The 15,858-nt window shown below is 43.1% G+C and overlaps 1 protein-coding gene across 1 annotated transcript in view; it reads right to left on the bottom strand.

The window, feature by feature from the left end:
- The window catches only part of TLR3 (toll like receptor 3), a 76,690-nt gene extending 63,311 nt beyond the window's left edge, over positions 1 to 13,379 (bottom strand). The window contains exon 1 of the mRNA XM_007098990.3: positions 13,233 to 13,379. The gene's annotated coding sequence lies outside the window, so the exon portion shown is untranslated. The remainder of the gene's footprint in view (positions 1 to 13,232) is intronic.
- Between the last annotated feature and the right edge of the window lie 2,479 nt (positions 13,380 to 15,858).

Here is a 15,858-nt window from a genome sequence, read left to right as displayed (position 1 = left end):
ATACTATATGAACTTGAAGTTCTTTTCCCTTGCCTTAGAATTTGGGTGCATTCCAACTCTCAAATGATCTTTTCATCCATGTTGCACCTTTGGCAACATCAAATGGTTATTTCTGTATATAGTTCAAAACTTATCTATTGAAAATGATAGGAAACAGATTAAGGTCACAAACGAAGAGGGAGTCCAGCTTTTAGACTGATGGCTGGTCATGAATTTAAAGCATTTCTGATGGGAGGAGGCAGCATGGAACAGCAAGGAAAACCAGGGTTCTGTCATCAGAAAGACTGGGGTTCACATCATTTTTCTGCCCTTCAATGACTATGTGTGACTTTGAGGGGCCTCAATTTTCACATCTGAATAATTATCATAGGGATACCTACCTTAGAGGACTATTGTGAGAAGTGAATGAAAAACACACACACAACTGGCTTATTGTTAATATTCAACTAATGGTTATTACTGTTATTAGTATTTTTCAGTGATAATGTAACTTTCCTATTTAATACATTTTATCAATATGCTTATTATAATCAAAAAGCCTTATGAGAGTGTATTTTGCTTATTCATTTATTTTTACCAGATATGGTTATATAGATATGATATGCTATGTCCCCTCCCTCCTTCTACCCACCTCCTTCCCTGCGTCCCTTCTTTCCCTCCTTCCTTCTAGAATTGCACGTGAACTTCTATAGTCTGTGATGTAATTGACAAAAGAGCTGATGTCAAAGTTACATTCTCGGCCATGTTTATTCATGTGGTACCAGGAGGTAGAGTTGTGTCCTAAATCTGAACTTCCAAGTCAGTAATTGAGTCATAATTATTGCCTCGCCTTAGATTTAGGCATTCCTTGGAGACCACTGAGAAAATTCATTTGCTGCCAGGAATGCATACCCTTCTGCCTTGGAACACTTAGCAGGGTTAAGCAACAGAAGAGGCTCTTCTTCCCTTGGTGCTCATTAAATTTCCTGTTACATGACACTAGTTCTTTCAGGTTGTGAGAGGTGTCAAGGAGCATGTCATATCAAGACACAACACTAGATACAGCAAAAAGACCAATTTTTGCTCATTTATGTCCTGAAATTCTAAACCTCAGCAAAATAAAATTTTGTTTTAAAATCAGGTGACGAAACAGGCTGCTCAGAAATTAGACACTTGAGTTTGCTCGCTGCTCCTCCCTTTCCTATGTTTGGTCTTCTCCTGTCCCTTGTTTGGGCCTGCAGCACGGCTGGAGAATTGGGCTCTCTCGTAGCAGCAGAAAAGGGAAGGGTTTTCCCACTGGGTATCTAGGTGTAGGTAAAGATGCATGGACCCAATTTTCCTGTCTTTGCAAACCTAAGGGGATGGCATCAGTGTTTGTCACATCCACATGTTGTGCTGCTTATCTTCTAGATTCTGGAAGGCTGGTATGTTGGGTTTGAGCCCAACCTCTGTCCTCAGAGTCCTTCCCCACCCCCTCATCCAGTCGAGCTCAACAGTGTGACTACCTGTATGTATAATAGCCATGCCACCCACCCATAATTTCCCCAGCCTTCCCCATAACATGTCTCCCTTTTCTAAATCTTCATCTCTCTTAGCTACATCCCTGCCAAGAAGACTGCAACTTTTCATCAGTTTCCTCCTGTGTACAATAAACCAATTGAATCAGATTATATATACTACAGCCACTTTCCCAATTTAAAGAGTTTACAAGTCTTGGCCAAGACCAGTTTACTCATTTGTTCTTCTTCCCCACTTCTGTTCTCTGTATTTCATCTCTTGCACAGCACAACCTTCCACAGTTTATTCTAAATAAGCACTTGTTCAGTCATTGAGTGAATTGATAAGTGAATGAATGACCAGCTTTCTTGACCTCATCCACGTATCTCCTATTTCCTTTCCTATTCTCTTTACCACAACACCCCCTACCTCCCATTCTATTTACCTGTTTTTATCATTCAATCGTCCTTTGTTGATAATTGGATTTAGGGCCCTTGTTTAAATTCCTCCCTTTCAAAGTTCATTCATTCATTGTAGTCTTTTCTGTTGCTTTCCAATTGCTTCCCTGCTGTGTCATTTTAATTGTTTTGCATTTTGTGTTCTACATTTCTACCAGCTTACATGCATTAGATTCCAGCTCCCTAAAATAGAGATATTTACTGAAATGGCAGATTTGGATTCGCTGCAGCTTACAAATGAAATTTGAATCCGAGCAGTAAGATTTTACAAAATTAAAACTGAATTGAAGAAAAAAGGAAAACCGAATTGGTTACATAAATAGCTGGTGAGTATCAGGTAATATAAAAAATAAGTTTGTGTTAATTCTTTGGAGGATAGTCAAAAGTCTTCAATGCAAAGAAAAATACTTACAGAGTTGAGAATGGTCACTCATGCCCACTGGGGCAAGTCCCAGTCTTTACCAACAGATAACTGACTTTCTTTAATGCATAGAACACAATTCTGTACCTATTTTCCATTATTTAGATTAAACGTCAAAAGCAAAATTTTCCCCAGTATGTGCCAACCCTCTAAAATAACCGTTGAATGTGTACAAAAGCATATTTACACTTTACATTTGAAATGAAAAATGACTGAGATCTTGAGAGGCAATTATATATTTAAGAATATTTATCAGAATGTTGATGTATATAAAAATAAGTTTTTTAACACCATAAAGCATTTCTTAACAATTTAATTGTAATTATAATAACATGTGTAGGGGTTCAGGATGAAGTGCCCCAAGATGTATTACTTTGGCATGTGGATTATTTTAAACTAAAAACAATCAAGGACCAGAGGAAACATTGACCTTCACCCTACCTACCTAAAAAAAATTTAGATACAGGGCCTGCTCCAGAAAGGGAACTATCATCATAGAGAACTATAGTATAATATGATCTAGGTGTGACAGACAGGGAGGAACCCAGCAAAGTCTGCTACAATTTATGTGTACGTTCTTTTGTTTCTACATGGTCCAGCAAATATTTGTTTACCAAACACTTACTCTTTTTTATCTTCTTGTGAACTCTTTTCCTTCCTTTTGAAGTCCCGGATTCCTACCCTCTTCTTAGTTCAGGACGACATATATACCTCATTTTGCCTGTCTTTGGTATCTTTCATATTTCTATGAATTTTCCATACATATGTAATGAAATTTGATTTTTATCCTTTTAATTTGTCTTATGCCAATTTAATTCTTACACCAGCCAGAAGAATTTTAAATCATATAGGGACATTTTTCTTCCCCAACACACAAATAGGTAGATGTTGAAGTGAGGAAGAATAGTTAGAAATATTTTTTTTCAAAGTATCATCATAAATCTTTAGAAGTATTTCTCTATTTTTGGGGGTGAGAAGTTAAACTTAATGTGCCATAATGTTACAGCAAGGGGACTGGGAATCCATACATGTATCAAGAATTATCTGTACAACGAACATGTAATAACTCTTACATGTATGTACCAATCATTATTATATAGATAGATACTGTATTAATGAATAAAATAAAATTTGTTTAAAAGGAATGACAGGTTTTTGGGTTTTTTGTTTGTTTTCTGCTTGCTTGTTCAAGTAGAAACAATATCATTGGCTTTCTTCACCAAGTATTTATGTTCTTTAAAAAGTACTAGAAGCTTCCATCCTGGGAAGATGGTGGCATAGGACGATGCTGGGCTCACCTCGTCCTGCTGATCGCTTAGATTCCACCCACATTGGCCTAAATAACCCAGAAAACTAGCAGAACGGACTCACCGGAGCCAAGCGTAGAAAGGAGGCCCATGGAAGAGGGTAGGAAGGGCAGAGAGGCAGTGCATGCTACAAGGACTGGCGGGAGGGAGCCGGGGCAGTGGAGGGGCAGCCCGCCTGGCAAGGCAGAGCCTCCGAAGTCTGGCTTGCAAAAGCAGAGGGGCTGTACTCTGTGAGTTCTGACAGCCAGGGGGACTTAACATCTGGAATGTTAAAAGTCAACAGCTCTGCTCTCGGATAGCAGGGAGGGCGAGAGGACACTGGGAGGGAGAGTTGTTGAGCCCTGGAAGACAGAGCTCAGCTCAGCGGGGGAACAACAGGGCTCGTAAGCGCCATCTACCCCTCCTATCCCCCAGCCAAAATTCCAAAGGGAACTAGTTCCCGTCACTGAACTTGCTTGTACCGTGCAAATGCTCAATGCTGTGCTTCTATGGATCCATCCCTCCGACGGGCCTGCCTCCTTACTGGTGCTGCAGGACCCTTCCCACAGGGGACCACCAGGGGCAAAGCTAGCTAAGTCTGCCCCTCCCACCCCTGTGCACCTTGCGGATCCACCCCAGCTAATACACCAGATCCCATCAAAGCAGGACCACAAGCCTGGCAGTGTGCAAGTAGCCCAGACAGGGGCCACACCACTCCACAGTGAGTACTGCCCCTGGGAGGGGGGAAGATAAGGTACACACCAGTCTGACTGTGGCCCCAGCGGTGGGGTGGGGGCAGACATCAGGTCTGACTGTGGCCCTGCCCACCAACACAAGTTACTCGGGACAGCACAGGGGAAGTACCCTGCAGTTTGGAGCCAGCACAGGGACTACCCAAAATGATGAAATGGAAGAATTCGCCTCAAAATAATCCAGGAAGTAGCGACAGTTAACGAATTGATCAAAAACGATTTAAGCCATAAAACAGAACAAGAATTTAGAATAATAGTCATAAAATTAATCACTGGGCTTGAAAAAAGCATAGAGGATAGCAGAGAATCTATTGCTACAGAGATCAAGGGACTAAGAAATAGTCATGAGGAGCTAAAAATTGCTATAAATGAGGTGCAAAATAAAGTGGAGGCAGCCATAGCACAGATTGAAGAGGCAGAAGAGAGAATAGGTGAAGCAGAAGATAAAATTATGGAAAAAAGAGGAAGTTGAGGAAAAGAGAGATAAAAAAATCCAGGAGTATGAGGGGAGAATTAAAGAACTAAGTGATGCAATCAAACAGAACAATATATGCATCATAGGAATTCCAGAAGAAGAAGAGAGAGAGAAGGGGGTTGAAGGTGTACTTGAACAAATCATAGCTGAGAACTTCCCTGATCTGGGGAAGGAAAAAGGAATTGAAATCCAAGAGGTAGAGAGAACTCCTTTCAGATGTAACTTGAATCAATCTTCTGCACGACATATCATAGTGAAACTGGCAAAATACAAGGATAAAGAGAAAATTCTGAAAGCAGCTAGGGATAAACAGGCTCTAACTTACAAAGGTAGACACATAAGAGTAGTGGCATACCTATCTACTGAAACTTAGCAGGCCAGAAAGGAATGGCAGGAAATCTTCAATGTGATGAACAGAAAAAAATATGCAACCGAGAATCCTTTATCCAGCAAGTCTGTCATTCAGAATAGGAGAGATAAAGGTCTTCCCAAACAAGCAAAAACTGAAGGAATTCATCACCACTAAACCAGCCCTACAAGAGATCCTAAGGGAGATTCTGTGAGTGAAATGCTGCAAGGACCACAAAGTACCACAGACATCACTACAAGCATGAAAACTACAGACATCACAATGACTCTAAACCCATATCTTTCTATAATAACACTGAATGTAAATGGACTAAATGCTCCAGCCAAAAGAAAGGGTATCAGAATGGATACAAAACAACAACAACAACAACAACAAAACCCATCTATGTGCTGTCTACAAGAGACTCATTTTACACCTGAGGACACCTTCAGGTTGAAAGTGAGGGGATGGAGAACTATCTATCATGCTACTAGAAGTCAAAAGAAAGCTGGAGTAGCCATACTTATATCAAACAAACTAGACTTTAAATTAAAGGCTGTAGCAAGAGATGAAGAAGGGCATTATATAATAATTACAGGGTCTATCCATCAGGAAGAGCTAACAATTATAAATGTCTATGCGCCGAATACAGGAGCCCCCAAATATATAAAACAATTAATCACAAACATAAGCAACCTTATTGATAAGAATATGGTAATTAAAGGGGACATTAAAACCCCACTTACAACAATGGATAGATCATCTAGACACACAGTCAATAAAGAAACAAGGGCCCTGAATGATACATTGGATCAGATGGACTTGACAGATATATTTAGAACTCTGCATCCCAAAGCAACAGAATATACTTTCTTCTCGAGTGCACATGGAACATTCTCCAAGGTAGATCACATACTGGGTCACAAAACAGCCCTTCATAAGTATACAAGAATTGAGATCATACCATGCACACTTTCAGACCACAATGCTATGAAGCTTGAAATCAACCACAGGAAAAAGTCTGGAAGACCTCCAAAAGCATGGAGGTTAAAGAACAGATTACTAAAGAATGAGTGGGTCAACCAGGTAATTACAGAAGAAATTAAAAAAGATATGGAAACAAACGAAAATGAAAATACAACAATCCAAACGCTTTGGGATGCAGCGAAGGCAGTCCTGAGAGGAAAATACATTGCAATCCAGGCCTATCTCAAGAAACAAGAAAAATCCCAAATATAAAATCTAACAGTACACCTAAAGGAAATAGAAGCAGAACAGCAAAGACATCCCAAACCCAGCAGAAAAAGAGAAATAATAAAGATCAGAGCAGAAATAAACAATATAGAATCTAAAAAAACTGTAGAGCAGATCAACGAAACCAAGAGTTGGTTTTTTGAAAAAATAAACAAAATTGATAAACCTCTAGCCAGGCTTCTCAAAAAGAAAAGGGAGAAGACCCAAATAGACAAAATCATGAATGAAAATGGAATTATTACATCCAATCCCTCAGAGATACAAGCAATTATCAGGGAATACTATGAAAAATGATATGCCAACAAACTGGACAACCTGGAAGAAATGGACAAATTCCTAAGCACCCACATACTTCCAAACCTCAAACAGGAATAAACGGAAAATGTGAACAGACCCATAACTAGTGAAGAAATTGAATCAGTTATCAAATATCTCCCACCAAATAAGAGTCCAGGACTAGATGGCTTCCCTGGGGAATTCTACCAGACATTTAAAGCAGAGATAATACCTATCCTTCTCAAGCTATTCCAGAAAATAGAAAGGGAAGCAAAACTTCCAGACTCATTCTATGAAGCCAGCATTACTGTGATTCCCAAACCAGACAGATACCCAGCAAAAAAAGAGAACTACAGGCCAATATCCCTGATGAATATGGATGCAAAAATTCTCAACAAGATACTAGCAAATCGAATTCAACAGCATATAAAAAGAATTATTCACCATGATCGAGTGGGATTCATTCCTGGGCTGTAGGGCTGGTTCAATATTTGCAAATCAATCAATGTGACACATCACATTAATAAAAGAAAAGAACCATATGATCCCGTCAATCAATGCAGAAAAAGCATTTGACAAAATTCAGCATCCTTCTTTATAAAAACCCTCGAGAAAGTCAGGATAGAAGGAACATACTTAAACATAATAAAAGCCATTTATGAAAAGCCCACAGCTAATATCATCCTTAATGGGGAAAAACTGAGAGCTTTCCCCCTGAGATCAGGAACATGACAGGGATGCCCACTCTCACCGCCTTTTTTTAACATAGTGTTGGAAGTTCTAACATCAGCAATCAGTCAACAAAAGGAAATCAAATGCATCCAAATTGGCAAAGATGAAGTCAAGCTTTCACTTTTTGCAGATGACATGATATTATACATGGAAAACCTGATAGACTCCACCAAAAGTCTGCTAGAACTGATACATGAATTCAGCAAAGTCATGGGATACAAAATTAACGTACAGAAATCAGTTGCATTCTTATACAATAATAATGAAGCAACAGAAAGACAAAGAAAGAAACTGACCCCACTCACAATTGCACCAAGAATCATAAAATACCTAGGAATAAACCTAACCAAAGACGTAAAAGATCTGTATGCTGAAAACTATAGAAAGTTTATGAAGGGGCGCCTGGGTGGCTCAGTCGGTTAAGCGTCTGACTTCAGCTCAGGTAATGATCTCACGGTCTGTGTGTTCAAGCCCTGCATCGGGTTCTGTGCTGACAGCTCAGAGCCTGGAGCCTGCTTTGGATTCTGTCTCCCTCTCTCTGACCCTCCCCCATTCATGCTCTGTCTTTCTCTATCTCAAAAATAAATAAAAATTAAAAAAAAAAGAAAGAAAGTTTATGAAGGAAATTGAAGAAGATATAAAGAAATGGAGAAACATTCTGTGCTCATGGATTGGAAGAATAAATATTGTTCAAATGTCAATACTACCCAAAGCTATCTACACATTCAATGCAATACCAATCAAAATTGCACCAGCTTTCTTCTCGAAGCTAGAACAAGCAATCCGTTGTGGTATGGAACCACAAACGACCCTAAATAGCCAAAGTAATATTGAAGAAGACCAAAGTGGGAGGCATCACAATCCCAGACTTAAGCCTCTACTACAAAGCTGTAATCATCAAGACAGCATGGTATTGGCACAAAAACAGACCCACAGACCAATGGAATAGAATAGAGACTCCAGAATTAGACCCACAAAAGTATGGCCAACCAATCTTTGACAAAGCAGGAAAGAATATCCAGTGGAAAAAAGACAGTCTCTGTAACAAATGGTGCTGGGAGAACTGAACAGCAACATGCAGAAGAATGAAACTAGACCACTTTCTTACACCATTCACAAAAATAAACTTGAAATGGATAAAGGACCTGAATGTGAGACAGGAAACCATCAAAACCCTAGAGGAGAAAGCAGGAAAAAAACTCTCTGACCTCAGTCACAGTAATTTCTTACTCGACACAACTCCAAAGGCAAGGGAATTAAAAGCAAAAATGAACTATTGGGACCTCATCAAGATAAAAAGCTTCTGCACTACAAAGGAAACAATCAACAAAACTAAAAGGCAACCGACGGAATGGGAAAAGATATTTGCAAATGACATTATCAGACAAAGGGCTAGTATCCAAAACTTATAAAGAACTCACCAAACTCCACACCTGAAAAACAAACAATCCAGTGAAGAAATGGGCAGAAGACATGAATAGACACTTTTCCAAAGAAGACATCCAGATGGCCAACAGGCACATGAAAAGATGCTCAACGCCACTCCTCATCAGGGAAATACAAATCAAAACCACACTGAGATACCACCTCATGCCAGTGAGAGTGGCTAAAATGAACAAATCAGGAGACTATAGATGCTAGTGAGGATGTGGAGAAATAGGATCCCTCTTGCACTGCTGGTGGGAATGCAAACTGGTGCAGCCTCTTTGGAAACCAGTATGGAGGTTCCTCCAAAAATTAAAAATAGACCTACCCTATGACCCAGCAATAGCACTGCTAGGAATTTACCCAAGGGATACAGGAGTGCTGATGCATAGGGGCACTTGTACCCCAATGTTTATAGCAGCACTCTCAACAATAGCCAAATTGTGGAAAGAGCCTAAATGTCCATCAACTGATGAATGGATAAAGAAATTGTGGTTTATATACACAATGGAGTACTACATGGCAATGAGAAAGAACGAAATATGGCCCTTTGTAGCAACGTGGATGGAACTGGAGAGTGTGATGCTAAGTGAAATAAGTCATACAGAGAAAGACAGATACCATATGTTTTCACTCTTAGGTGGATCCTAAGAAACTTAACAGAAGACCATGGGGGAGGGGAAGGAAAAAAAGTTAGAGAGGGAGGGAGGCAAACCATAAGAGACTCTTAAAAGCTGAGAACAAACTGAGGGCTGATGGGGGGTGGGAGGGAGGGAAGGTGGGTGATGGGTATTGAGGAGGGCACCTGTTGGGATGAGTACTGGGTGTTGTATGGAAACCAATTTGACATTAAATTTCATATTAAAAAAAAAAAGTACTAGAAGCTTTCCTTTGGATGGTTGCTTGATTTCGCTCAGAGTACATTAACTGCCTTTTTGAATTTCTTGTTCTTGTTTCTTGAGTATCTCCTAGTCTTTGTAGGAGGCTGTGAGTCACAGCAAAGAAGTCAGGTATGAACAGATTGCTGATATTTCTACTGGTTAACAGAAGACCGGGGGTTCTCGAAGGAGAGAAACTGAAGTCGATCGGATGCTCTTCCGAAGTGAAGTCATTTTAGATCATGGCTGAAAATAACTCAGGATGCTGACCTGACCTGGGCTTGACAAGAGTTCAGATACATAAAAAAAAACCTCTGCTCCTTCTTGAGGATAATGGGTAAGGGAGAAACGGATACACCCAGTATCTTTTTTTTTTTTTTAAGTTTACTGCCTCAGTGCCTTGTAGCAAGAGCAGGAAGAAAGGAGTTTGTCATCAATATGACTTCAGGTGTCATTTCATTTTTTTCAAAGGTCCCCCTTTGCCTCCCACAGGACTAGTCCATCATCAAAACAGACATGCAGTCACTGGCTAAGTTTAACTATGTGACTGGGCAGCAAATTAACTCACACTGCATTCAGATATGTAAAGAAAAGGTAGCTTCTCAATTTCTCTAGACCTGATCACATCTCACTCCTGAGCGTCAGCCTGCTGGGGTTAGTGGTGGGGTGGGACTGTAAGTCAAGATTTCGTTCAACCTGATTTATTAATTTAAAACCCCCATCTTCAGCACATGCTCAGTTTCCCGGATTTCCTCTTTCTCTTCTTCCCAAGCTCTCCCAACACGAAGGGAACAGACACAGCCCTTTGCTCTCCTCCCTTAAAGTTCCTCACATCCGTTACATCCTCCCCGTCTGGATCAGAAGGGATCTCCAGACCATGCCCTCCTAGGTGCAAGGTAACTTCACTGCCGTGGTAGAAACACTGTGATCTCAGATATCCAAGGTGGGTTTTCTATATGCTTAAGAGATTCAGCAAGTTCTCTTTCTCTCTCTCTCCATTTCTCAAATCTCTCTCTCTCTCTCTCTCTCTCTCTCTCTCTCACACACACACACACACACACACACACACACTCTTGCTTGTTTTCTCTTTCTCACGCTCTCCTCTCCAAAGTCTGGCCTTTGGTCTTACTGTCTTGCTGCTCACAGCAATAAAAATCACATTTGCATATTAAGGTATTATAGCTGCAATAGAATCCACTTTTCCCTTGAATCCCTTCACTTCCGTGGCCGGGATGCCCAGGCATTAAGATTTACTGGAAATGGATACATGTGAGAAGAAATACATCAGAAAATACATTTCAAAATACATTGTGCTCATTGGGAACCATCCCCAGAAGGAAGGGAGAGGAGGGCAAGGAACTTTCTTTTCACCGTCCTTCCCGTCTATCGTGTCATCATATTTCATCTGAGGAAAAAATTAGTCCAAGGGCTGTTAAGGTGGCTAAGTCATGCAGCTTTAAGAGGGCAGATCACAAGGAAGAGTTTCCTCTGGAAAAAGAAAACTCACGCAGAAAGCTGCGTATCTGTTTGCTTGCTCGTTGCTGATTTGCCTTTGAAATATGGAAGTCTGACAAATTAATCACTTGAAAGGAGAGTGTCTCCGTGCCAAGTTCAGGCTTCTCCAGCAGCACCAGACCACTTCCTGTTCTCCCGGGTAGCCAGATAAGAACAAATGGGCCTCCTCTTTATTCTCCAATAGAAGCCCTACGTGGCCGGGGCCAGGCTCCTGGCCTCATTATGTCCCGGTGGGGCTGGGAGGCCCTGTAGGTGCGACTGACCTTGATTTGATCCTTTCCTAGGAAAGGAAAAGTGAAGGCAGAAAGGGGTTCCTGAACCAAGCAGTAGGTGACACCAAAAGAACTGGGAAGTTGAATGCACAGACAGAGCCCTACGTTCTTGTCACACTGAAACGGAGAAAAACGCCCCAGCTCTCAGACACCCACATACCTTCCCTTCTTGCTAATCTTCCTTCCTGGCTACTATTCAATAACTGAATCCTTTCTCAGGCTTTTAGCCAGCTTTAAGCTTGTAGAAAGAGGATGAAAAAAGTGCACTCTAAGACCTTGGGTTTTTTTTTTTTTTTCTCCTCAGTGAATCGATTTGAAAGGCCAGCTGGCACACCTTCCAGAAACGTGTATAAATGCCTAATGGAGAGATCCCGTGTAGCTGCTGCACGGCTGTCCAGGCATTCCCAATCGTGCTTCAGGCTGATGGCCTGCCCTGTAGGGGAGTGACCTATCAGCGACACGTTTTCCCACCTGCAGCGCGGCTTGAAGCAGCTCAATATTTCCTGGGGGGGGGGGGGGGGGGGGGTTGGGTGGGAAGGACATACATGTTGATAGATCCATGATCAAAACTGCCGCATTTAAAGTGAGGTCATGAGGGCACACATCATCTCAGTCTCCTTCCTTCCCCGGGGGATGTCGGAGAGGGGAAGGTAAAGTTGTGCGTGTAAGTATTTTTCCGGGGAAGGCGCCATCGTTTTTTTTTTTTGGGGGGGGGGGGGTTGTTCCATTCTCAAAGAGTCTGCCGATTCGTTCAACAACATTTACTGAGTGTCAGGTATCTGCCAGGCATTGTACTTGATAGGATATCACAAAGAACAGGGTGGTTGGATCCTGCATGAATGGACCTTATAAGTTTATTTATTTTAAAAGAGAGAGCGTGCAAGAGGGGGAGGGGCAGAGAGAGGGAGAGCCAGAATCCAAAACAGGCTCTGGGCGGTCAGCTCAAAGCCTGATGCGGGGCTCGAACTCACAACCCTTGAGCTCGTGGCCTGAACCAAGATCAAGAGTAGGATGCTTAACCGACTGAGCCACCCAGGCGCCCCCACCGATGGACTTTACAAACGAACGGGGTGGAGGGACACCTTAAGCAAATAAAAATAAATACACAACCGCGTGCATTTCGCTTTCTTCTGAAGGTTCTGGCACTATGAAGGAAATGAAGAGGGTGATGTGATGATGGTACCCAGCTGGGTGGTAGGTGCAGTAGATATTGGATTGGCTTTTCCAGCTCCCGTCCTGTCCCACCTGAAGATTCCCTTCCTGAACTGGAGGCAGGCTGCCTGCTTACACTGCAGAGGCAGAAAAGTCAAAAAGGCTGTTTGTTTTTTAATTGAACTGACCTTTCCAAGACTCCCTTGCACTTGGGGGTCTGACCGCGGCCCAATGTGAGGCAGGTGGAGGAGATGGGCAGCACCAGGCGGGGCACATGTACGAGGAGGTGAGTTTAGGGGCCAGTCCGCTGGGAGAAGCACTAGCATCGTCCAGGGCTTGGCCAGAAGCTCCTTGCCTGACCTCCAGGGCTGTAGGTGTTAGCTGTGGCCGAGAGATGGCCACAGGGACACACGTGTGGCGTGTCGGGTCTCCGAGCTGCTGCTCCAGACTGCACAGCTCCCAGGAGCGCTGGGCAGGCCAGTTTCCGGCCCCTTTCCCTGGGGCAACGTACCTTCCTCTGCATCCAGTGCGGGATCCCCCGGTGCAGGTGCAGAGCTGGGTCTTTTCCAGCCTCTCCTCCAAGGGTGACAGATGTGCTTCTCCTCCACCCCCAGCGGCAGGGCACCTTTGTCAGGGACCCTTTCCTGCTCTGCTGCGAATAATCCTTCTCAGGTGCACGCAGAGGAAAACTGCGGGGAAAGCAGTGAGTGCGTGCGTGCGTGCGTGCGTGCGTCAGCGCGTGCGTGCGTGCGTGCGTGCACCTTCTCCTGGCGTCTGCGCCTCCCGGGCCTTCCAAGTGAGTTCACCTGCCTGCCCTCAGCCTGTAACGATTCGTTCACATTCTAGCCGTTTTCTTCCCACCTGCTTTTCCGGCGGCCCCATCCTCTCCCTTGCATTGGCAGAGGTGAAACAGCCCGTGTCACCCATTTTCTCTCAACAGACTTGTTGCTCTTCCGAACTGAGTTTACTTGGCTGCTGTACAGCCTGAGGTTTCTGATGCGCTCAAGAAAAGTCACGGTTTTGCAGGTCACCGGGCCTTTCCCCGTTGTTAGGGTGGTAGTGACCTCTCCTTCGGAGCTATCCACTCCTTAAGCAAAAGCAGAATTCTCTTTCTGGTTATAGAGATTCAACATTGGGGGAGGGGGGTCTGGAGTTTGGGTTGTTCCCTGGAAGGTGATCAAAGCACCTTCGCTGCTAAAAGCTTCAGATGTGAAACATTTGCTAATTCCCTGGGCATTTATGGTCCCACAGCTGCTCGCAACCCAGAGAGAGGGCACACGAACAACTGTTATCGAGGGGGGTGAGGAGTGCCCTAATGGGGGTGGAATGGGAAGAACGCGACGGGAATAAACAGGACACGGGATGCTGAGGGGGTATCATCGTTTGGGTCACTTCTGGAATCTTCAGGAAGAGTTTTCCAGGCACGAAAGGTGAGGCGACATCCGCAGAAGATGATTCCTTCAATTCCTCATTCACTAATAAGAACGCCATGTCCTGGCAGGGTTAGCCGGGATCCGAAATTCTCGTTTGGAAACAGTCCCTTCAACCCCGGTCTTGACCATGGTCAGCTCTGTGCCCGTGTCCTCCAGGTGAACTCAGCATTTCTACAAGGTCAGCAGGTCCCAGGTCAACAGGACTAATAACAGAAACTGTAGTAGACTGTATTTGACTAAAAGCAGTACTTTCTTCCAGAACAATCCAGAATTTTGATACCCATACCTAACATGCTATCCTTCGCGCTTATCCCTTTTATGTTTTTATTAACCTCTAGATTTGCTATACCCCGAGTGGGTGGATGCCTGGCCATTGGCTTATTTGGACTGGGAGCAGACATCAGCATTGCTCTAAAATGAAAAGGGAGGCTAGACGGTTGCCGAAGATCTCCCGTTTGGGGCCCTTGGCCCAGCCAGGATGGCACAAAATGTCAGCACCAAGACAGGAATATGGAGCCAAACACGGACTTGCCAGAGTCAGATGCCCAAAGGAGATGGGGTGTAGGCCAGTATTTATCCTTGGCACAAAACCTGAGTCTGTGGCAGGCTGGGGTTCGACAGAGTATTAACACAGCAAAGGATGTCAACTCCCAGGCATGTGCGTGCAGTAATGAGTCTGTGGACAAATCCAAGATCGGGAGGTGATAACAGATAAAACTGGATCGGGAAGCAGGACAAGAAACTAGATTGCTCAGGTGATCTCATGAGGCCGCTGAGACTCATGTGTGCCAAAGTCTACCCCACCGCCCTCGGACTCAGCCCCATTGTTCAGTCAGCCTTCGTTGTCACTTGAATATCACTTTCTGAAAGCTACGCACAGCATACGTACAAAAACACGCGGGCCTTAACTTCAAAAGTAGGACAATGGGGAGCAAGGAAAGTACACAGCCAACGTGCAGGTGGGTCTGTGTTCTCAGCATACTGTAGCATTTACTTCAGAATATTAAATTTGATAGTGATACACTGAAAGGTAACTTGAAATATATAAAAAAAGGTATATGAAAGGCACAAACCTTATTATTCTAAGAAATAAAGAAACACGTTTCAGTGGTTGCCAAGTTTCCCTTTTCTGTAACTACTGACTGCTGAAGAGAGCAAGTATCAGACTACAGAAGAAGACAGAAATTCAGTGTTGTAGAAAATTCCATACTTTGCCACCACATATGCTGGCGCATGGATGCCCTCATTTCTTGGCATTTCAGGGTCCACCTGGGCAGGGGTGGTGGCTGAGCCCCGACCTGTCAACACGAATTCCTCTTTGCAGACTAAACAGCTGGCCCTTTCTCGGTTGTGTCAGCATCCCTTTGACCTCATTTGCTGTTACTTTGAACTTTCAAATAAGTATAAACTTAAAATAGTTGTCAACATTGGCCAGACGTGATCTTAGATATCCTGAGGGTCATTGTAAGAGAACCAGAAAAAAATTATTTTAAGTCCTTGTTTCTCTTATTGGAAATGTGCCTTCACATTCTATCTTCTCGGCATAGTATAAGGGAATATGTTTCCTCTTCCTTGATTCCTGAGTCCGAGATTTCAAGGAGAATTTCTTCTGAATTACTCTCTCCACTGTCCATTTCCTTCCGTAGCAAACACATGCGTGCTTATAAAAATGGTTGTGCAAGGGCACCTTACTGTGTCGATGCC

Source organism: Panthera tigris, chromosome B1, assembly GCF_018350195.1.
Source record: "Panthera tigris isolate Pti1 chromosome B1, P.tigris_Pti1_mat1.1, whole genome shotgun sequence".
Taxonomy (NCBI): domain Eukaryota; kingdom Metazoa; phylum Chordata; class Mammalia; order Carnivora; family Felidae; genus Panthera; species Panthera tigris.
This window is presented reverse-complemented; position numbering and strand designations above follow the sequence as displayed.